The 24,981-nt window shown below is 39.6% G+C and overlaps 1 pseudogene; it reads left to right on the top strand.

Annotated features, from left to right (window-relative positions):
* The first annotated feature begins 18,744 nt into the window (after window positions 1–18,744).
* Window positions 18,745–24,427, top strand: LOC119508808 (annotated as a pseudogene).
* Window positions 24,428–24,981: the final 554 nt, after the last annotated feature.

The raw sequence follows: 24,981 nt of genomic DNA, 5'->3' as shown, positions 1-24,981 counted from the left end.
AATGCACAATAAGACCACACTGAGATACCATTTCACACCCACTAGAATGGCTACTATTAAAAAAAATAGAAAATAAATGTTGGAGAGGATGTGGGAAAAATAAACACTCATTCATTTTTTGTAGGAATGTAAAATGGTGCAGCCTCTATGAAAACATTTTCTCAGAAAATTAAGTATAGAATTACCACATGATCTGGCAATCTAGGGGGAACTGAAAGCAGGGACTTGAACAGCTTTTTCACACCGATATTCATAGCAGCATTAGTCACCACAGCCAAGAGATGGAAGCAACCCAAGTGTCCATCAATGGGTGAATGGATAAATAAAATGTAGTATAGGCATACAACAGAATATTATTCAACCATAAAAAGGTATGGCATTCTGATACATGTGACAACATGGATGAAACTTGAAGACATTATGTTGAGTGAAACAAGCCAGACACAAAAGAACAAATAGTGTATGTTCTTACTGACATAAAATAATTAGAATAAGCAAAGTCACAGAGACAGAAACTAGAATACAGGTTACCAGGGGCCAGGGCAGGGGTAAGGAATGGGAAGTTAATGTTTAATTGGTATAACGTTTCTGTCTGGGGTAATGGAAAAATTTTGATATTGGATGGTGGTGATTGTGGCACCACACTGTGAATGTAACTGACATCACTGAATTATGTATTTGGATGTGGTTAAAAGGAGAAATTTTAGATTGTATATAAAATACAATAAAATAATTTTTTTAAAAAAACCATAGGACTGTACAACACAAACAGGGAATCTTACTGTAAATATGGACTATAGTTAATATAATTATAATAATATTGTTTCATCAGTTGTAAGAAAGGTACCACACTAATGAAAAGTGTTGGGTGGGGGGGGGGGTGGGATATGGGAACTCTGTATTTTCTGTATTATTTTTCTGTAAACGTAAAGTTTTTCTAATACAATTTTAATTTTAAAAAGTTTTTTAGGAACCCACTTTGGGATACTGCCAGGACAGGAATTTTTAATTTCTACTTACTGACAAGAAAATGGAGATTCAGAAAAGTAAAGTGATTTGTCCATGGCCTAGTTAGTGGCAGAACGGGACTAGAAGCAGGTCGTCAGACATTTAGGACAGGATGTCAAAATCAGAGGCGCACTAACATTCTACAGCTTCAAAATATGACCAGAAAATTAACTCATCCAGCAGTTACTATTTATCCTTTATTCTTCTCTGGCATGAAATTGTTGTAAAAAAGAAACTTGAGAGTTATAGTATTTATGTAGAATACAGAGTATAAACAAAAAGAAAATTGGGCAGCTAAATAGGCATCATACTATCAGGTGCATGATTTAATCTCTAAGCTATTGTGACAAAGTGATCACGCAAATCACAAAAATAACACATTGCAGATGTTTTATCCATGTAGATCTGAGTGGACGTTTTTGAGCTATAGGCCCTGGTGAATATGTATAACTGGATCATTTTCTGATGCTGGACCTTATAGGATAGGATATTGGATATCACTAGAGATAATGCAAGCCTTAAAGCCCGTCATATCGAGACAGTCGTGCACCTGCATTTAGCCGTCTTCCACCGCAGCAGTCCTGGGCAGCTGCCAGTGTTCCCACACTCCCCCATGTTACTGGGAGTGTCAGCCACATGTGCAATACTTCTGCTTACATACAAAGAGGAAACAAGGTGGCAGATGGTAAATAAGCAAGCCTTGGCAATCTATGTCCAGCACTAACCCAGGAAATTCTGAACACTGAAAAGTAAACTGGTGAAATATTTTTGAAAATGTTATCCTGCACATATTTGATGTAGAGGTGGAAGTTTTCAGGGGGAGAATTTTCCCACAAATTCAATATCTCAAATTACTATCTGAATGTGTCTCTTGAAGGTGAGCAAGTCCAGTGCAGAAGAGAAAGAACTAACCAATGGCCATTCTCTGGTGTGTCCTGTCTCTTACTAGGAAGTGGTGTCAGCTTAAATTGATTATTTTCACTGCACATTCCCTGGTTTCTTAGGTATCTTTTCCACTTCACTTTGTGTGTGTCTGTATGAGAACAGGGGAGGAGAATGCTAAATATTTTCAGTGACATCTGGATCACTGTTTTTATTTATGGATGAAGAAAGGAACAATGGAAATAAAGTCAATTCTACAGCTCATGGTTTGCAAACAGGACATGGAAGGAATGGGGTAGTTCTAGGAGAATGACAGCAAAAAAATTCATCATATGTCAAGCACACAGTAGCTGCTCACTATGTCCTTACTGAAAGCATGAACTTAAAGCAACTGGGTTCATCATAGAGTTTATTGACTGAATACATGCAAAAATGACTGTTCCTACTTGATAGTAGTGGGAGACGTGCTAGTATGGGAAAGTTCTGGAGAGATAATAAAAGAAAAGAAATTAAACACATTCTGTCTACTTTTATTCACCTAGAAACTGTTTCACAGAGGGATTAGAGAGTATCAGTTTGCCATCATCAAAGGTGCAAATAGTTGAACCCACCCCTATGTCTGGGTATTTTTCCCCCTTGGAGGTAGAAAATCCACATCATCTTCTTCTGAAGCAGCTGTCCTTAGGCCAGACTCTTTCAAGGGAATGATATAGCCTCAATAACCACAGAGCAGCTACTGAGGCAGATGGAGAGGCAAGAATACAAATACAGAGGAGTGTGGTTTACATAGGAGGATATGGTAGATAATCAATGTAAAGATAAACTGGCTGGAATCCCAGTAGCTCCCTGGTTCCTTGATTCTGCTCTGCCCTGATTCTTGCATCACTGAAAGCTGGAAACCAGAAAATAGTGAACATGAATCCTCAACATATATGGGACCTCTTACCATTCTTCTTCCTACATATGAACAGAAGAATTTGCATTTAATTTATTGCCCTTCTATTTGTCTCTCATGATACAGGCAATATACAATCAACATTCAGTGAGACAAGGGGGATGATGGTAACAAAAATGATGAGTCAGAACCACTGAACATTTTCTCCTCCATAAAAGTAACATGAAAACTAGCAAAAGTTATCAGAATTACTATTTTCAGAATGCTCCAAATTAACCAAAGGCTTGCAATAACCTGGGAAGGGTTTTTTTTTTCCAAGAAAAAGAGCTGAATCTCAGTGAGAACAGAGAGCTTTGTGACATTTTAATTTGGCTGATTCTCATCCCTTCCTCTCCAGCTTTGCCATAGCTTTGACAACCAACAGTACACAATCACAGTGGAAACAAGAAGCCCAGCAGTCAATGGAGGGAGCAGAATAGAGCTGGAGATCCTTCAAAGCCTCATTCCAAGAGAATAGTCACTATCTGATGTGCCTGTGGTTCCCTGGAAGACCTCAGTTGTAAAGCTGTCCTTATTGACCTGACTCAGGGCTCACCAGTGCAAAAAGTTTTTTCCACAGAGGCATTTGTTGAAAAAAGTGAGAGGAAACTGTTTAAATTTCCAGCTGCCTGAGGTGGTGACTAATAGTTGGGGAAAGCAACAGGCTAACCAAATACTTTTAAGGGAAAAACTAGGGAATGAGATTTCTATAGGGACTTTGGAGAGCTCTGACATGTTCCTGGGAATTGAGAATGCCACATGCATGCACACTCAGGTAAGACCTGAAACAGCCCTAAGCTCTCACCTCTGGCTGTCCTTGATGCTCTGAGCCAACAGGAAGTGAAAGCTAAGGCAGAGCAATAAACTACATTACTGAGTGATGAAGCCATGACCCAATGTATGCACAGAACCCTTCAGCAAAGATTAGTCTGATTGGTTAAAATCACTTTTCTTTACTTCAATTCCTTTATCTGCAAAGTAGAGGGGGGAGAAGGTATTGAAATTTAGAGTCCAAATGAGAAATAAGGGCACTGAGGGGCCAATCTGACCTGTGCTATCTTTTCCCCCCTATTAAACTATACACCACATGTCAGTGAGTACCCTATGGCTATTGAGAAATCATGATTGTATTATTGATTTAATATTACCCAAATTTGCCATGTTCCAAACGGTTATGGGATATATTGGAAGAAATCAGGTAATACCTCCAGGAAGCCTATATTTTGAAGAATAGTTTGTATGTATTTTTGTATGAATTGAATGCATTCATGTACTTTGGTCTTAAGACATTTTATATACACAAGGCACAACTGAAAAATATGAGAAATAGAGTCTTCCACATTGTGGAAGGCAGCAAATCATTCCCTTTCTACTTACCCCTAAAGGATGCCTTCAATTTGCCTACCTCCTGCACAACCTGGGTCTCCAACTGTAGAAACTTCATCTAAAGGTCTATGAGTGTCTCTCCTGAATTCTATGGCCCTAAATTGCCTCTTACCTCATCAAAACCTAATGAACCAGATGTCACCAACATGGCAACATAAAACACAGCTTGAAAAAGTCTCCCCAGAGAATCAGCTAATAAAAGGACAAATCCCACTAGCTTGGAACTCTAGAAGATGGCAGAGCCTAGAGAAGGACTCCACAAATGCTGAGTCAAAAAAAAAGAAAAATATAAGGTAGGAAATATCTGTCCCATAACCATCAGTCTGAAATACTCCCCCTCATTCAGTCCCATACAGATTGGGAATTGCCCAGAGGCAGCATGGCTCAGATCCTTCCCACTGTGGAGGCAGAACATACAGCTACTCACCGTAGTGAATTAGAACCAGGCACAGAGACATAAGCCCACAGAGACCCAGGGTAGGATACAAGCCTCTAAGTCCTGCTGCACACAAAAGGGGCCCTGTGGGAGGGGAGGAGGAGACCATGAAAGAACTGTTGGTAAGAGTTGCACTTACTCAATCCAGTTTCTGGACCACCTAAATGCAAAATGGACTTTTCTGGAGTGACCCACATTTCTGGTTTACCCCATCTGTCTCCTTTGGTTGGATATCTTAATGGGGAAGAAGCCAGAGGCAGAAAAGCCATGTGGGGAAAAGGGGGGGGGGGGTTAAACTGAACTGCTATAATAGAAGATGGGTCAAAGAACTGAAAAGTAGAAGGGAAATGGGGCACTGATTAAGGGAAACAATTTAAACAAATCATAGAGCTGGGGAGAAAATTCTGCAAAAAACAAACAGAACAGATCAAGATTCCCAGAAATGAAACAGAGGAAAGGAAACTTTCTCCTGGGGGTGAAACAATTGCACCAAAAGTACAATCTTAAAAATTGTACTACATATCCAGGCAAGAATCAGATGAAGAAGAGCTGAGAAAATCTGAGCAGTTAAACATGGGCTACTCTAAAGGCCTAGAATAAGCTGGACCAAGCATCAAAGAAGAGCCTTCACACAAAGCCAATCAACAATAAAACCCTAGACAAGAGAGAGAAACTGACCTTCAGAGTTAACTTGTCAAGATAATCAGATGATGAGATATCAGAAAAAATCACAAGCCATACTAAGAAACAGGAAGATATAGCTTAGTCAAGGGAACAAATGAAAACTTCAGGGGAGAGAAAGAATTTGGAACAACTAATCAAAGAAGTTCAAACAAGTCTCCTATTCCAATTCAAAGAGATGAAGGAAAATATGGATAAAGAGCTACAGGATATTAATAAGACAATGAGTGAGTACAAAGGAGAATTTGAAAACATAAAAAGAAACATAACATAAATTATGGGGGTGAAAGACACAATAGTAGAGATTTTAAATATATTAGAGACATACAATGCCAGATTTGAAAAGGCAGAAGAAAGAATTGGTGAACTAGAACACAGAACAAATGAAATCACACAGTCACAAGAACAGATAAATAAAAGAATAAAAAAAAATTGAGCAGTATCTCAGGGATTTGAGCAATAGCATGAAGCACACAAACATACATGTCATGGGTGTCTCAGAAGGAGAAGAGAAAGGAAGAGGATCAGAAAGAATATTTGCAGAAATAATGGCAGAAAATTTCCCAACTCTTATGGAAGACATAAATATACGTGTCCAAGAAGAGCAACACATTCAAAAACAGAATAAATCCTAATAGACCTACTCCAAGACACACACTAATCAGAATGTCAAATGTCAAAGATAAAGGGAGAATTCTGAAATCAGCAAGAGAAAAGCAACGCATCACATACAAGGGAATCTCAATAAGACTAAGTGCTGATTTCTCATCAGAAACCATGGAGGTGAGAAGGGAGTGGTATGATATATTTAAGGTATTGAAAGAGAAAAAAATGCCAGCCCAAAATTCTTTTTCTGGCAAGCTTGTCCTTCAAAAATGAGGGAGAATTTTAAATATTCATAGATAAACAGAAACTGAGAGAGTTCCTGCCCTACAAGAATTACTTAAGGGGGTTCTGCAGGTTGAAATAAAGGAGGGAGTGGCTTGAAGCATCGTGAAGAAATAAAGATCTTCAGTAAAGGTAATTAAAAGCATAAATGCAAAACCCAACAGTACCGTACCCTCAATATACAACTCTACTCTTTAATTCCTATAAGAGTCAGAATACAATTGGACAAGCAAATGACATATTTCCTGATAATGCACATGCAAAATATAAAGTGGTAAAGTGGGACAAAAACAATATAAAGAAGGGAAACAGGATATGGGAGTAGAGAATGTGTAAGCTATTGAAGCTAAGTTGGTATCTTTTCAAATTGGTAGATTATAGATGTCAGTTTTATAATGTAAACCCCAGGGTAACCACAAAGAAGCTATATTAAAAGTATATGGAAAGGACTCGGGCAAGATGGCGGCATAGAGAGGAGTGGAAGCTAAGTAGTCTCCCTGGAACAACTACAAAAAACCAGAAACAACTAGTAAATAATCCAGAATAACTGCGGGGGGACAAACAAGACCATCCATTCATCATACATCAACCTGAATTGGGAGGAATGCCCGAGAACACAGCATAAAATCTGTAAGTAAAACCTGCGGAACCAGGTCGGGAGACCCCCTCCCCCATAGCCCGATGCGGAGCCGCGTGGTGCCAGAGAGAAGCTCTCTCCCAGCAAGCGAATACAGCTCAGCTGAGCTCCAACTGGGGTTTTAAGTAGCGAGTGTGAACTGCTCACTACAGGTACGCAGCCCCAAAAAACAGACAGAGGCTTTGGGTGACGACTGACCTGGGAGAGCCTGAGGGTCGCCTTGGACTGGGTCTGAAGGGGACTACCTGTTTCTTTTTTGGCTCAGTGGAGAAAGCCCCAGTCATTTTCAGTTTCCAGGGCTGTGACTCTGGGAAGGGTGGAGACACCACAAGCAGAGAGGGAGACTATTGAAATGCTAATGACCTCCACCTGGGGGGTCTGTCTTCTCTAGGAGGAAGGGGGTGGGGCCCTTTCCATTCAGAACCAGACCCCAGAGCCTGTAGGAACACGGCCATACCTCACACCAGTCAAGAATTATAGGCTAACAGGTGTCACCTGCTGGGCAGAAAAGCACAGTGACCCGAGGCATCAAAGGGTGGAGCAATTTTCTAAGACACACCCGCAGGGAAACCAGATACTGAATATTTCTTCCCTCTGGGACCTGAGCCTGTTCTGGTCTGGGAAAACCTGATTTGGATAACCTAGGAAACCATGCCTAGACAACAGAAAATTACAACCTACACTAATAAAAACAAAGTTATGGCCCAGTCAAAGGAACAAATGTACACTTCAACTGAGATACAGGAATTTAAACAACTAATGCTAAATCAATTCAAAAAGTTTAGAGAAGATATTGCAAAAGAGATAGAGGCTGTAAAGGAAGCACTGGACATGTATACGGCAGAAATCAAAAGTTCAAAAAACCTACTAGTAGAATCTATGGAAATGAAAGGCACAACACAAGAGATGAAAGACACAATGGAAACATACAACAGCAGATCTCAAGAGGCAGAAGAAAACACTCAGGAACTGGAGAACAAAACACCTGAAAGCCTACACGCAAAGGAGCAGATGGAGAAAAGAATGAAAAAATATGAGCAACTTCTCCTGGAACTCAAGGATGAAAGAAAGTACAATAATGTACGTATCATTGGTGTCCCAGAAGGAGAAGAGAAGGGAAAGGGGGCAGAAGCAATAATAGAGGAAATAATTAATGAAAATTTCCCATCTCTTATGAAAGACATAAAATTACAGATCCAAGAAGCACAGCGTACTCCAAACAGAAGAGATATGAAGAGGCCTACGCCAAGACACTTAATAATCAGATTATCAAATATTAAAGACAGAGAGAATCCTGAAAGCAGCAAGAGAAAAGCAATCCATTACATACAAAGGAAGCTTAATAAGACTATGTGCGGATCCCTCAGCAGAAACCATGGAGGCAAGAAGGAAGTGGTGTGATATATTTAAGATACTGAAAGAGAAAAACCACCAACCAAAAATCCTGTATCCAGCAAAGCTGTCCTTCAAATATGAGGGAGAGCTCAAAATATTTTCTGACAAACAGACAATAAGAGACTTTGTGAACAAGACACCTGCCCTACAGGAAATACTAAAGGGAGCACTACAGGGTGATAGAAGACAGGAGTGTGTGGTTTGGAACACAATTTTGGGAGATGGTAGCACAACAATGTAAGTACACTGAACAAAGGTAACTATGAATATGGTTGAGAGAGAAAGATGGGGAGCATGTGAGACACCCCAAGAAAGGAGGAAAGATAATGACTGGGACTGTGTAACTTGGTGAAATCTAGAGTATTCAACAATTGTGATAAAATGTACAAATATGTTCTTTTACGAGGGAGAACAAGCAAATGTCAACCTTGCAAGGTGTTAAAAATGGGGAGGCATTGGGGGAGGGATGCAATCAGCATAAACTAGAGACTGTAACTAATAGAATCATTGTATTATGCTTCCTTTAATGTAACAAAGGTGATATACCAAGGTGAATGCAGATAAGAAGGGGGGATAGGGGAGGCATGTTAGACACTTGACACTGGTGGTATTGTCTGATTCTTTATTCTACTTTGATTTAAGGTTATTTTTCTTTTTGCTGCTTCCTAGCTGTCATTTTTTTTGTTTCCTCTTTCTTTTGCCTCTCTACCTTCTTTGACTCTCCCTCCTGCCTTGTGGAAGAAATGTAGATGCTCTTGCTTAGTATGAGCAGAATGTTCAATTAAGATGAACTTAAATGTTTGGAAATGAACAGGGGTGTTGGTAGCAAGATGTGAGAATAACTAACAGCGCCGAGTGGTGTGTGAATGAGGTGGAAAGGGGAAGCTCAGACTCATATATGTCACCAGAAGGAAAGTTGGAGGTCAAAAGATGGAAATGTATAAAACTGAATCCTGTGGTGGGCAATGTCCATGATCAACTGTACAAATACTAGAAATCACTTCATGAACCAGAACAAATGTATGACAATACAATTAGAAGTTAATAACAGAGGGGCATATAGGGAAGAACTATATACCTATTACAAACTATATACTACAGTTACTAGTATTTCAACATTTTTTCATTAACAGTAACAAACGTACTATATCAATACTAGGAGTCAACAATTGAGGGGGATTGGTTAGGGATAGGGGAGGTTTAGAGTTTCCTTTTCTTTTTTTCTTTTTTCATCTTTCACTTTATTTCTTATCTGGAGTAATGAAAAGTTTGTAAAAATTGAACAAAAATTAAGTGTGATGGATGCACAGCTGTATGAGGGTACCCAGGGGCAAGTGATTGTACACTTTGGATCTTTGGATAATTGTATGGTATCTGAACAATATCAATAAAAATGAAAAAAAAAAAAGAAAAAAGAAAAACATAAAAAAAAAAGTATATGGAAAAAGAAATGAGAAAGGGATCAGTCAGATATATCACAAAAGACCAACTATACAGAAAAGGAGGTTTCAATAAAAGAAAAGAGATACAGAAAAAAGATATGACATTTAAAAAAACCAAAGGAAAAAAATGGCTGAAGTAAGTACTGCCCTTACAGTAATAACGCTGAATGTTAATGGAAGAAACTGCCCAATCAAAATACACAGATTGACAGAATAGATTTTAAAAAAGCTTGATCCAACTACATGTTTTATACAAGAGACTCACCTTAGAGCCAAAGACAAAAATACGTTGAAAGTGAAAGAGTGGAAAAAGATGTTCCATGCAAATAGTAACCAAAAAAGAGTTGGAGTAGCCCTACTAATATCAGAGAAACTAGACTTTACACCAAAAACTGTTACAAGAGACAAAGAAAGACACTATATATTAATAAAAGGGGCAATCCACCAGGAAGAAATAAAAATCATAAATATTTATGCACCAAACCATGGTACTCCAAAATACATGAGGCAAACACTGGCAAAACGGAAGGGGAAGATAGATACCTCTACAATAATAGCTGGAGACTTCACTATACTGCTCTCATCAATAGATAGAACATTGAAACAGAAAATAAATAAGGAAACAGAGAACTTGAAAAATATGATAAGTGAACTAGACCTAACAGACATATACAGAACATTGTGCCCCTAAACAGCAGTTACACATTCTTCTCAAGTGCGCATGGATCATTCTTTTACGTTGGGACACAAAATAAGTCTCAATAAATTTTAAAATATTGAAATTATATAAAGCATCGTTACTGACCATAATGAAATGAAGCTGGAAACCCATAACAGGCAGAAAACTGGAAAATCCACAAATATATGGAAGTTAAATAACATACTCTTTAACATTTAGTAGGTCAAAGAAGAAATTGCAAGAGAAATCAGTAAATGTCTTGAGACAAATGAAAATGAGAATGCAACATATCACAACTTAAGGGATACAAATAAAGGGAAAGCTGAGAGGTAAAATTATAGCCCTACACACTTACATTAAACAAGAAGAAAGAGCTAAAATCAAAGACCTAACTGTATACCTGGAGGAACCAAAAAAGAGAAGCAAACTAATCCTAAAGAAAGCAGAGGGAAATAAATAACAAAGATTAGAGCAGAAATAAATGAAATTTTGAATAAAAAAGAGAGATTTAAGAAAACCAAAATTTGGTTCTTTGAAAAGATCAATAAAATTGACAAACCTTTAACTAAACTGACAAAGAAAAAAGAGAGAAAATGCAAATAAATAAAATCAGAAATGAGAGGGGTTAACTGACCATAAGGGTCATAAGAAGATACTCTGAACAACTATGTGTCAACAAATTAGACAACCTAAAGGAATGGGCAAATTCCTAGAAATACACAAACAACCTACACTGACTCTAGGAGAAACAGAAGACCTGAACAGACCAAATACAAGTAAAGAGATTGAATCAGTCACTGAAAACAACCCAACAAAGAAAAGTCCAACTAGATGGCTTGACAGGTGAATTCTACCAATCATTCCAAGAAGAATTCATACCCAATCCTGCTCAAACTCTTCCAAAAAATTGAAGAGGAGGAAATACTACCTCACTAATGCTATGATCCCAACATCACCCTAATATCAAAGCCAGATAAAGATACTACCAGAAAAAAGTTATAGACCAATTTCTCTTATGACTATAGATGCAAAATCCTCAACAAAATATTTGCAAATTGAATCTAATGGCATATTAAAAGAATTATACACCATGATCAAGTGGAATTTATCCCAAGTATGCAAGATTGGTTCAATATAAGAAAATCAGTTAAAGTAATACACCACATTAAAATGACGGGGAAAACACGTGATCATCTCCATTGATGCAGAAAAGGCATCTGACAAAATCCAGCATCCTTTCTTGATAAAACACTTAGAAAAATAGAAATAAAAGGATACATTATCAACACAATAAAGGGCATATGTGAAAAACCAACAGCTAACATCACATTTAATGCTGAAAGACTGAAAGCTTTCCCTCTAAGATCTGGAATAAGAGAAGGAAGCCAACAGTTACCACAGTTATTCGATATTGTACTAGAAGTTCTAGCCAGAGCAGTTAGGCAAAAATAAATAAATAAATAGAAAATAAAAGGCATCCAAATTAGAAAGCAAGAAGTAAAACTTTCACTATTTTCAGATGATATGAATCTATATATAGACAGTTCCAAAGAATTTACAGCAAAGATACTAGAGCAAATAAATTCAGCTAAGTGGAGGGATACAAGATCAACATGCAAAAATAAGTAGTCTTTCCATACACTAGTTACGAGCAATCCGAGGAGGAAATCAAGAAAAAATTCCGTTTACAATAACATCTAAAGAATCAAATAACTAGGAATAAATTTAACCAAGGATTTTGCTCCAGTTTGCTAAGGCTGCTGGAATGGATTGGCTTTTAAAATGGGGGGTTATTTGTTCACAAATTTACAGTTCTAAGGCCATGGAAATGTCCAAATTAAGGCATCAAGAAGTAGATACCTTCTCTGAGAGAAAGGTCAATGGCTTCTGGAACACCTGTCAGTTGGGAAGGCAAGTGGCTGGCATCTGCTAGTGCTTTGCTCCTGGGCTGCCTTGCTTTCAGCTTCTGATTCCAGTGCCTTTCTCTCTTTAAATGTCTGTGGGTCCTCTCTTAGCTCTTTCAGGGAAAACTCCGGATTTCATCTCTCTTGGCTTCCCTTGGCTCTCTCCAGGTTCTGGCTATTCCTATGAGTCCTTGGCTTAGCATCTCCCAGGGTATTTCTGACTGCATCTCCAAACATCTGTGTCTGTGCCAGCTCTCTTAAGGACTCCAGTAAACTAATTAAGACCCATTGTGAATGGGTGAGGTCACATCTCCATGAAATATTCTAATCAAAAGGTCCACCCACAATAGGTCTGCCCCTCCCCCCAAGATTGGATTAAAGAATATAGTCTTTTGTTGGGTACATAATAGATTGAAACCAGCACAGATGTAAAGGACTTGTAAACAGAAAACTACAAAACATTGCTAAAAGGAATCAAAGAAGACCTAAATAAATGAAAGGACATTCCATGTTTATGGAATGGAAGTCTAAATATTATTACGAGTCCACCCAAAATGATTTTCAGATTTACAGCTTCAATGTAATCCCAATCAAAATTCCAATAGCTAACTTTGCAGAAATAGAAAAGCCATTTATCAAATCTATTTGGAAGGGCAGTGGCCTCAAATAGCCAAAAACATCTTGAAAAAGAAGAAAACAAGAGGACTCACACTTCCTGACTTTAAAGCTTATTACAAAGCTATTGTTGTCAAAAAAGCAATGTACTGGCACAAGGACAGATATATTGACCAATGGAATCAAATTGAGAGTTCAAAAATAGACCCTCACACCTATGGCCAATTGACTTTTGACAAGGTCACAAAGTCCACTCAATGGGGAGATTTGGGTTTAATATCCAGAATATATAAACAAATCCTACAACTCAACAATAAAAAGACAAACAACCCAATTAAAAATGGGCAAAAGCCTTGAATAGACATTTATCCAAAGAGGATATACTAATGGCTAAAAAGCACATGAGATGTGTGCAAGGGGGTTCATTACCATTATACTATTCTGTTTACTGTGTATATATTTCTTTACTTTGCATATATTGCCCTAAAAAATTCATTTTTTAATCTTTAAAAAAAGCACATGAAAAGATCCTCAACATCACTGGCTATTAGGGAAATGCAAATCAAAACATAACAATATATCATTTCATACACACTAGAATGGCTACTATTTTATAAAATGGAAAACAAGTGTTGGAAAGGATATGGAGAAACAGGAACACTCATTCATTGCTGGTAGGAAAGTAAAATGGTGCAGCCACTGTGGAAGACACACTGGCAGTTCCTCAGAAAGCTAAGTATGGAATTATCATATGACTTGGCATTCCTGCTACTAGGTATATACCCAAAAGAATTGAAAGCAGAGACTTAAACAGATATTTGCAAACCGTTGTTCATAATGGCACCATTCACAATTGCCAAAAATGGAAGCAATCCAAGTGTCCATCAACAGAGGAATGGATAAAAAAATGTGGTTTTTACCTACAATGGAATATTATTCAGCTGTAAAAAGGAATGAAGTCCTGAGACATGTTACAACATGGATGAATACTGAAAATGTTTTGAATGAAATAAGCCAGAAACAAAAGGACAAGTATTATATGATATCACTGATATGAACTAATTAGAATAAACAAATTCATAGAGTCAGAAACTAAAATAAAGGTTACCAGGGGCTGGATTGGGGGTAGATAATGAGGAGTTAGTGCCTAACTTATACAGAATTTCTATTTATGTTGATAATAGTTTTAGAAATGGATGGTGGTAATACTAGCACATTATTGTGAGTATAATTAACAGCCTTATATTTGATATGTGAATGTGGTTAAAAGGGAAATTTTAGATCATATATATGTTACTACAATAAAAATTAAAAGATAAAACATATGACTGTATAACACAGTGAACCCTATTATAAAGATAGACCACAGGTAATAATGCAAGCATAAAAATATTCTTCCATGAATTGTAACAAATATGCCACAGTAATGCAAGGTGTTAATAATAGGGTAGTATATGGGGAAAATGCACCTAATGTAAACTATGGACTATAGTTAATAGTACAACTTTAATATTCTTTCATCAATTGTAACAAAGGTACCACACTAATGCAAATTGTCAATAATGGAGGGGGTACAGAAATGCTGCATTTTTTACATGAGTTTTCTGTAAACCTACAACTTCTCTAATTTAAAAAAATTTTTTGAAGCAAACCTAATGGACCCACAATGACCCATTCTTGCAAGTTCTTGTTGTTAAAGATGTATCAAGAGATGGAAGAAGATAGCAGCATAGACAGGAGTGGAAGCTAGTTTGTCCCCCTGGAACAACTAATAAACAACCAGGAACAACTAGTAAATAACATGGAATAACTACAGGGGGACAAATGTGACCATCCACTCATCATACACCAACCTGAATTGGGAGGAATGCCTGAGATTGCAGCATAAAATCTGCAAGTAAAAACTGTGGATCCAAGCCAGGAGCTCCCTCCCCCATGGCCACAAACTGCAAAGCCTTGTGGTACTAGAAAGCAGCACTCTCCCAGCAAGTGAATACAGCTCAGCTGAGCTCCAACTGGGGTTTTAATTAACAAATGTGGGCTGCTCAATACAAGATACGAATCCCCAACAAGCAGACAGAGGCTTTTGGTGATGACTGACCTTGGAGAGCTGGAGGATGGCTGCAGACTGGCCCTGAAGGGGGATTTCTGGTCCTTTTTTGGCTCAGTGGAGAAAGCCTCAGCCATTTTCAGTTCCCAGCACTCTGACCCAGACAACAGTGGAGACAGCACAGGCGGAAAGTATTCAAATGCTAATGACCTCTTCCTAGGGCCAGTATCCTCCTTAAGAGGAAAGAGGTGGGGCCCAGCTATACTACCAACCTTCCATTCAGAACCAGACTGCAGATCCTGGGGGGAAAGAGCCATGGGCCAAACTTCCTTACACCAGTCTGGAGCTATAGGCTGACAGGCACCACCTGCTGGGCAGAAAAACACAGTGACCTGAGGCATCACAGGGTGTACCAGTTTTCTAAGACACACCCTCAGGGAAACCAGATACTATCCCTTCCTTCCAAGACCTGAGCCCGTTCTGGTCTGGTAAAAGCTGATTGGGATAATCAAGGAAACCAGATGCCTAGACAACAGAAAATTACAACCTACAGTAAGAAAAACAAAGTTATGGCCCAGTCAAAAGAACAAACTTAGACTTCAACTGAGATACAGGAATTGAAACAACTAATGATAAATCAATTCAAAAAGTTTAGGGAAGATATGGCAAAACAGATGAAGCGTATAATGAAAATACAGAGTGTACATAAGGTAGACATTGAAAGTTCGAAAAAACTACTGGCAGAATCTATGGAAATGAAAGGCACAACACAAGAGATGAAAGACACAATGGAAACATACAACAGCAGATCTCAAGAGGCAGAAGAAAACACTCAGGAACTGGAGAATAAGCTAACTGAAAGCCTACACACAAAAGAACATATAGAGAAAAGAATGGAAAAATATGAGCAACGTCTCTGGGAACTTAAGGACAAAACAAAAAGCAAGAATGTACGTGTCATTGGTTTTCCAGAAGAAGAAGAGAAGGGAAAAGGGACAGAAGCAATAATAGAGGAAATAATCAATGAAAATTTCACATCTTTTATGAAAGACATAAAATTATGCATCCAAGAAGTGCAGCATACCCCAAACTGAATAGATTTGAATAGGCCTATGCCAAGACACTTAATAATCAGATTATCACATATCAAAGACAAAGAGAGAATACTGAAAGCAGCAAGAGAAAAGTGATCCATCACATACAAAGGAAGCTTGATAAGACTATGTGCAGATTTCTCAACAGAAACCATGGAGGCAAGAAGGAAGTGGGGTGATATATTTAAGATACTGAAAGAGAAAAACCACCAACCAAGAATCCTATATCTGGTAAAACTGTCCTTCAAATATGAGGGAGAGCTTAAAATATTCTCTGACAAGCAGACAATGACAGAGTTTGTGAACAAGATACCTGCTCTACAGGAAACACTAAAGGGAGCACTGCAGACAGAAAGGAAAAGAAAGGAGTGAGAGGTTTGGAACACAATTTTGGGAGACAGTAGCATGGCAATGTAAGTACACTGAATAAAGATGACTGTGAGCATGTCATGTGGACACCAGAATGAAAGACAAAAGATAAAGATTGTGACTGTATAACTCAGTGAAACCTTGGGTGTTCAAAGATGTAATAAAAGGTGCAAATATGTTTTTACATGAGGTAGAACATGTAAGGTGTTAAAAATAGGGTGGGATTGGGGGTAAATACAATCAATGCAAACTAGAGACTATAATTAACAGAAACATTGTATTATGCTTCCTTTAATATAACAAAGGCAATATACCAAAGCTAAATGCAAATAGAGGTGGGGGGGACATAGGGGAAGGGTATGGGACTCCTGGCATTGATGATGTCTGACTCTTTATTCTACTTTAGTTTAATGCTATTTTTCCTTCTGTTGCTTTCTAGTTGTCATGTTTTCTCCCTCTCTCTCTCTCTCTATTTTCTCTTTCTTTTGTCCCTCTACCTTATTTGACTCTTCCTCCTTCTTTGTGGAAGAAATGAAGATTTCCTTATATAGATAGTGGCAATGGCACTAAATATAAATACATGACTATATAGAGAACTAATGATTGTTTACTTAGGATGGACGGAATATATGGTGTGTGAACAAAACTGTCTTAAAAAAATGGGTTGATGAAGAAACCTTGAGGGCACTATATTGAGTGAAATAAGACAGACACATAAGGATGAATATTGTAGGTTCTCACTGATATGAACTAATTATAATATGTAAACTCATAGACATGAAATATAAGCTACCAGGATATAGAAAGAGGCTAAAGAATGGGGATTGGTTGCTTATTATGAGCAGAATGTTCAATTAGGGTGAACTTAAATGTTTGGGAATGGACAGAGGTGATGGTAGCACGTTGTGAGAATAACTAACAGGGCTGAATGGTGTGTGAAGGTGGTGGAAAGGGTAAACTCAGAGTCATGTATGTCACCAGAAGGAAAGTTGGAGGTTAATAGATGGGAATGTATAAAACAGTGAATCTTGTGGTAGACAATGTCCGTGATTAACTGTACAAATATTAGAAATCTCTCTCATGAACTAGAACAAACGTATGACACTATAACTAGAAGTTAATAATAGAGGGGCATATAGGGAAAAAAATATACCTATTCTGAACTATATACTACAGTTAGTAGTATTTTAACGTTCTTTCATCAACAGTAACAAATGTACTATTCCAGTACTATGAGTCAACAATGGAGGGGGCATGGTTAGGGGTATGGAGGGATTTGAGCTTCCTTTTTTTGTCTTTATTTCTTTTCTGGAGTAATGAAAATATTCTAAAAATTGAAAAAAGAATTAATTATGGTGATAGATGCATAGCTGTATGATGGTACCATGGGCAATTGATTGTACACTTTGGATCTTTGGATAATTGTATGGTATATGAACAATCTCAATAAAAAAATAAACAAGAAAATTCAAAAAATAATTGCCTTTTGCTGTATTTTGCATGTCAGAATGAACTCAGGAAATAATGTTGCCACCATATCTATTAAAAAAAATAGAATTCAAAAAAAGAAAAAAAAAGATTTATCAAGATTCAACACCAGTACATGCCAATCACTATGCTAACTAACTTCATATTTATTAGTGGGTATAAATGTTAGTCTACCTCAATGGGATCATTAACACTCCTTTGCAGTATTTTTTCTTTGCCCTGGTTAGATCCTTCTGATATTCTCCAATCTGTTATTTCCCACTTCTCTTAATCCTGAGAGCTCATGCCTACCTACTCACTGTAATAGACAACATTAATTTATACTCCACTACGACAACAGAGACCATCAGGTGACAACTCAAACTTCCATTACAAACCTCTGCTTCTCTACAGTGGCATCCTACATTATGTATTTTCGTCTTGTTTCAGGCAAAGCAGTGTGTCTTCTCTCCTCCAAAGCTAACCCCTTCATCCCCTCCTACCTCCTCTGGAGACTTGGCCCCTTCACTACTGCCTTCTCTTTCCATATATTTACCATTTTTAATCTCTCCTTCTTCTCCACCTTCTTCCTGTCGAAATAAAAGCAAGCTTAAGCAACTCTCACCCTTAAAAAACAAAACAAAAATAAAATAAAATTTTCTATTAAGATGCCATTCCAAGGACTTCCACACATGGCCAAGATTGAGTAACAAGACTGACATTTACCCTCCCGCCCAAAACAACTATGAAATGAACAAAATATATGGAACAATGGTTCACAAAACACTGGGCAACGAAGGACAGTGATCTCTGAGGATGGGGAACAAACGAGGTGAGCCCAGCAATTGCCCCAGCCTCCGGCCATGAGCTCCCAGCCATGGAGCAGAAAGGGGGAGCCTGGGCAGAGCCCAGCAGAGTCCCTGAGCTGCGACCAAAGCAGCTAGGATTCACAGGACAGAGCACTGCAGAGTACAGAGCTGCACAGAAAGAGAACTCTGGAGATCTGGGAGGAAACTACCAGAAGCTGATGGAAGAACCACCCAAAAGATTAATGGGAACAATCACAGGCACTCACACAAGGCCAGGAATAACATGTGCTTCAGCCAGATGGGGAAATCTCGTGATGGGTAATCATTCACCCGAGACCGAGCACTGCTCTGATCCTGCCCACAAGTCCTAAAAATAAGGCCCCAATGCATCACACTGTTTCCAAGCAACTGAACTGCATTCCAGAATAAAAGCAATAATATTTAAGGAACACAACAATATCCAGCACCCAACAGGTGAATTTCACAATGTCTGGCATCCAATAGAAAGCTACCAAGCATGCAAAGAAGCAGGAAAATGTGACCCATAACTAAGAGTAAAATTGATCAATTGAAACAGAGTCATGGAGACAAGAAGAGGCCGGGGAGGCCTTGACCTGCTTCTGCCTACTTCCTTACAGCAGCATTCTGGTTAGTGGGGTGGAGACTTGCTCCAGCCTCTAACTTAAGCTGAGCCCGGGTCAGTCTCTGTCCTCACATGGAACAGTTTCATTCCTCTCATCTGCAAAGGAATTCAACTCCTGGATGCTCCTGCCTGAGCCAGAACCAGAGGGCATGCCGGGAACCTCAGCCCCTCTCACCTTTCCATGTCTGCTCGGCTCCTGGTCCACAGAGATGGTTTTCTTGTTTTCAAACATGGCTATGCCTTTTCAGTTTTCTATGTTCACATTTTAGCTCTCATTGATAGGTGTGTGGAGCACAGGGGAAGCTTCAAAATCCATATCCACTGAAAGTCCCCAACTGTCTTTCCCTGAAACTCCTCCCTTACCTTCAGCAATATCACTCTCTCTTAGTTTTCCTCTCACCTCTTTGATTACTGCCTTTCTTTTTCTAAGTTCCCCTCTTCTGCCTACCCATTAAACATGTGGAACTTTAAGGCTCCACACCTGACCTTTTTCTCTCCTTACTTTAGGTTAAAGGGTTTCATCTGGGGCTTTGAGGGTCTGTGATCCCCTGAAAGCTTTTGAAAACTCTGAATATTTTTCAATCAGGAAGAAAAAGTTACAAATGGTATTTAAAGCTAGATTTCATTTTTATAAGGAGAAAATAGAGGGATATGGGATGTTTATAATAAATGCCACTCTTGAGCTATTTAGAATAACACTGGGCATTGTGGCAAGTACGGTGTATGATGATTAGACATATAACCTACATGTGAAAACAGTAAATAATCTTTATAAGCCCGCTGAGTCAATGAGAAAGGTAAGTGGGTCCCTTTAAGGGCTGGTGTCAGGTAGAGCACATGGGAGTAAACTGCGTGGGTTCAATGAGGGACAAATAATGGGTTGTGTGTGTATCTCCCATTAAATATGGGTGCAGACTGCAGTGTGTTCATGTGTTTGTGAATCTTTTCAATTATCAAATATTTAGGTAGTGCCTTTGTAACAGTAACTTTTAAAACATAGCTGAAGACAATAAGCAAACCAGAAATTGTAAAATGTAACCTCCAAAGCTGGAAACCGGCTATTTTAATGGAAGCTCCTATTCTCACAAAGGAGCAATTTGTAAATGTAAGGTATGCAAACATATGTAAATGTAAAATTTGCACCTTGTCTCCTAGCTCCCGAAGAAAACAGGAAAACAGGAAAAATTAAATAACTGAAGTTTTCCAAACCTGTTACATGATATGTAAATGTAAAGTTTGCACCTTTCACAAATGCCACCTGGCTCCTGAAGAAAACAGGAAAACGGGGAAATAACTAAATTGATTCCCTTTGTCTCTAATGGGTTTAGCCAATTAGAGAATCACTGGAAGATTGTCCCAGTCCTCCTAGATATAGATAGCCTTTTGTCTATCACTCTCATTGCATGTTAATTGAATGATTATCACTCTTCGTCTCTGAACCTGGGTATAAAACCCAATTGAGGAGACACTCGAAGAGGCAGATTTGGGAAAATTTTCCCTGTCTTCCCACTGGCATAAATTAAACCATCTTTTCCTCTTCAGTTGGGTTCGGTGTGACTTCTACTAGCCGCACCAAACAAGGGACCCACATTTGGTAAGTGCCCCTTCTTTACCTTTTGTACTGGTTTGGATGTATTATGTCCCCCAAAACACCATTATCTTTGATGCAGTCTTGTGGGCAAGAAATGTATTAGCATTGATAGAGTTGGAGACTTTTGATTGGATGTTTCCGTGGAGACGTGATCACTCAATTGAGGGCAAGGTCTTTCATTGGATAATTTCCATGGAGGTGTGACCCCACCCATTCAGTGTGGCCTTGATGAGTTTACTGAAGCACTGTAAAAGCTCAGAAAGAAGGAGCCAGCTTGCTACAGCCAAGAGGGACATTTTGAAGAATGCACAGGAGCTGAGAAGAGAGGAGATACAGATGACAGTTTGAAAATGGCCGTTGAAAGCAGACTTTTGCTCCAGAGAAGCTAAGAGAGGAAAAATGCCCCAAGAGCAACTAAGAGTGACATTTTTGAGGAACTGCAGCTTAGAGAGGAATGTCCTGGGAGAAAGCCATTTTGAAACCAGAACTCTGGAGCAGACGCCATCCACGTGCCTTCTCAGCTAACAGAGGTTTTCCGGACACCATTGGCCATCTCCCAGTGAAGGGACCCGATTGTTGATTATTTACCTTGGACACTTTATGCCCTTAAGACTGTGTAACTTTGTAACCAAATAAACCCCCTTTTATAAAAGCCAATCCATTTCTGGTGTTTTGTGAAAAAGCAGCATTAGCAAACTAGAACACCTTTCTTGAGCCAAGCACTGTGCTAGAAGCTAAACTACCCAGATGAACAACACGCAAGTCTCTACCTTCATTGAGCTTACATTTGGTCTTTTCATTTTCTTATTTTACGTCTGCTCTTCTCTTTCCTAAAAGAAGCTGGCTGAAATGTGGTGCACCAAAGAAGGAATGGGGGTGGGGTGAGGAAAAGGGACAAGAGGATAGCTTTTCTAGTTCTATTTCCAACATCCTCCAGGAGTTCTCCTTTGAGACTGAAACCTAAGGAGGAATGTACCAAGGTGTTTTCTTCTGCAAGCTAACTGGCTCATTATCCCTGCTAATTGGTCAGAGAAGCACAAATAAGCCAAAGAAAATGTGGGCACATTTCCCAAAACACCTCCTTGTTCTCTGATCATCTATTAGGACTTATTTTAGAATCAGAGGTCAGAAGGGCTCTGGCTAGAGAAACAACATTCATATGTATGCCAGTTCCCCTGTTTACAAAAGAGAGCTGGTTAAGGGACTGGTTGACAAAGAATACAGAATCCCTCTTCTCTGACACTATAAGGTATCTATTACATGAGAACTTCCTTCTGTCGCCAGGAGGCATTTAGTCTTTACTTGGTGTTCTACACAGGATGGGCAGGAGTTTGGTGGGGCAAGGAGAAAGGGGGGGGGGGCTAAAATGAGAGTGCCTCCGAGCAGGGCTCACTAATGGGAAAGGGAGTAGGAAAAGACTGGGGACAATAGTGTAATAATTGGCCTCTGTACAATTTCCAAGGGAGCCTGTCACACAACCAGGCTCACGAGACCCTCCCCACCCCACCTATGAGATAACTGGCATTATCTTCAATTTCTCCAAGGAGAAAGGAGCTCCAAGAGAGACAGCAAGTGGCCCAAGACCATATACTGATAAACGCAGAGGTGTCCTAAAATCCACAGCAGAGAGGGCCCCACTCCACAGAGAAAGCTAGCATTTTTCTCCTAGGGTATCCCATTGACTCCACGATTAAATCAAACGAGGCTTTGGACCACACACTGGAAACCCGAGCTATGTCACTATTTCAAGTGATATTCTGGTCAGAGGGGTATTTCCATACTTCCAGCGTATTGCCAGTAAAATTGGTAGTGCTTAAAGGGAAAAATATCCCAGGACAGAACTTTCTTAGCTTTAAGAGTGAAAATCTGCCCCAAGGGATTTTTAAAAACAAGTTATCAGGCAGAATCAGTACCTCTCCCGCGAGCCAGGCGATCATTCCTCGGCAGCACCTAGGGCGGAGGCGATGGATTTCAGCAAAAACCCCAACCGGCCCACCCATTCTACGACTCTATTCTTGAGGGAGGATGGCAGCTCCATGTCCTTCTATGTGCGGCCCAGCCCGGCGAAGCGCCGGCTGTCGGCTGCCGTGGCTCATCCTGCAAGGCGGCCGCACCTTGTGCCGAGTGCAGGAGCCCGGGGCCGTGCTGCTGGCCCAGCCCGGGGAGGCGTTGGCCGAGGCCTCGGGCGCGTTCATCTGCACACAGTGCATCCTGGAGAAGCTCGAGCTGCAGGCCTATCGGTTGGGCTCTGCCTCCGCGGCCAACCAGGCCCCAGAAACAAAGGCCTGCACTCCCGCCGGGGGCGCCGCCGCCCGGGAGCCGGTGCCGCTGACTGCGCGCAAGGCCTTCACGCACGCGGACGACGGGGCCATCTAGACGTACGTGAAGGAAAATGCTCGCTCGCCCAAGTCTGTCACCGTTGATGCTCTGTGGAAAGCGATAGAGAAAAGCTCGCTCACCCAGCACTCGTGGCAGGCCCTGAAGGACCGCCACCTCAAGCACCTGCGGGGCCAGGAGCAGCAGTACTTATTGGGGGACGTCCCAGGGACCCCTCCTCCCAGAAGCTCAAGCGGAAGGCGGAGCAAGACCCAGAGGCTGCCGACAGCGGGGAACCACGGAATAAGAGAACTCCAGACTTGCCTGAAGAAGAATTCGAAAGAAAAGACATCCAGAAGAATGAAGAGGCGGTCAAAAAGATGCTTATAGAAGCTGATGGGGAGTTTGAAGACGATTGTATAAAAATGTAGCTTATGAGGGGTGACAATGTGATGGGAAAGCCATATGGACCACACTCCCCTTTGTCTAGTGTATGGATGGATGAGTAGAAAAATGGGCAGGGGGGTGGGGGGGAAGCACCCAGTGATCTTTTTTACTTTAATTGTTCTTTTTCACTTTAATTTTTATTCTTATTACTTTTTTTGTGTATGGAAATGAAAATGTTCAAAAATTAATTTCGGTGATGGACGCACAACTATATTGTGGTACTGTGAACAACTGATTGTATGCTTTGTATGAGTGTATGGTATGTGAATATATCTCAATAAAATTGAATTATTTTAAAAAAAAAGATCTTAATTACCAGGAAAAAAAAAAAAGGCTGATCAGGAGTTTGAAGATGCAGCCATGGAGGAGAACCTTATTTTGAAATACATGTAACAATGTGTGATGATCCACCCACAACTGAGAAGGACTCTGAAACACAGCCTGAAGAAGAAGAAAAAGAAAAGACTTCTCCACCAGAGGTGGGAGCTGCCATTAAAATCATCTGGCAATTAATGGAAAAGTTTAACTTTGATTTCTCAATAGTTACACAGGCCAGGCCTTCCTGAAAAATAGTGGTGAGTTGGAGGCTACTTCCTTCCTTTTAACATCTGGTCAGAGGGCTGATGGATACCCCATTTGGTCCCAAAAAGATAACATAGCTCTGCAAAAAGATGATGAGTGTTCCTGAGCTGCATTGGTTAAAAAATTTGGTGCTCAGAATGTAGCTAGAAGGATTGAAATCAGAAAGAAGTAATTGACAAGATGATAAAATTAAAAAAAAAAAAAAGGGGAGATGTGGCAGATGAAGCAGGAAAAAAAGATGACTTTTGAACTTTGGGGAGTTCTTACATTGGAACTGACACCTGCCTTTTGACCCGTGTTGCCATTGCTCTGTGAGTCACGGATTTTGTAGACAAGCAGAGGTGTGTATGAGGGTAAAAATCAAAGAAATTGGATATATTTAAAGCTATCCTTGGCAAATGTCAGTATAACCTGAAAGGAAAATCTATACCAGAGAGAGATTGGTGTACGTACTAGTAATCCTTTGCCGGAATGGAACCCCTGCTGTATTGGTGACAGGAATTAGTGACAGAATCAAATGAGGGAAACTAGGAGGCATATGGCTTTTCTGAGCATGAATCAGAATTTCCTGTCCCTTGACAGAAGCTCCTCTAGATTGTTATATATTCCAAATCAAGAATCCAGAAATATAGAAAGATTTATTTACAAGGCATTGAACTTGGATTGTTCCAAACTGTTGCATCTCCTAGCATAGTTCCCACTGAGCTCTGATTTCTAGACTGCTTT

This window comes from Choloepus didactylus, chromosome 14, assembly GCF_015220235.1.
Source record: "Choloepus didactylus isolate mChoDid1 chromosome 14, mChoDid1.pri, whole genome shotgun sequence".
Classification (NCBI taxonomy): Eukaryota; Metazoa; Chordata; class Mammalia; order Pilosa; family Megalonychidae; genus Choloepus; species Choloepus didactylus.
Note: the sequence above shows the minus strand (reverse complement) of the source record. Positions and strands in the feature narration are given on the sequence as shown.